The 236-nt window shown below is 28.8% G+C and overlaps 1 protein-coding gene across 1 annotated transcript in view; it reads right to left on the reverse strand.

Annotated features, from left to right (window-relative positions):
- LOC119587583 (uncharacterized protein DDB_G0285291-like) overlaps nt 1-236 on the reverse strand; it is a gene marked incomplete at its 3' end in the record, with an annotated part of 39,547 nt that overhangs the window by 38,347 nt on the left and 964 nt on the right.

Genomic DNA, 236 nt, shown 5'->3' on the forward strand with positions numbered 1-236 from the left:
AACATAAATATACATAAATAGAAAGTAGAGATGTAAATGTAAAATATAATATCAAGTAAACTGCTGAACGAGATAACAATGATGACATGTAATCCACTACAGGATTGTTGTAGAGCAAGCTGCGTATATCACTCAGCTGATTGAAACAATATGCTCATTATAAATATAAAGAAGAATTATCATACCACCTAAAAAAGAATATTCAAAATAACCGATGAGATGGTCGTTTTAATGAT

The sequence above is a fragment of the Penaeus monodon genome, chromosome 22 (assembly GCF_015228065.2).
Source record: "Penaeus monodon isolate SGIC_2016 chromosome 22, NSTDA_Pmon_1, whole genome shotgun sequence".
Lineage (NCBI taxonomy): Eukaryota > Metazoa > Arthropoda > Malacostraca > Decapoda > Penaeidae > Penaeus > Penaeus monodon.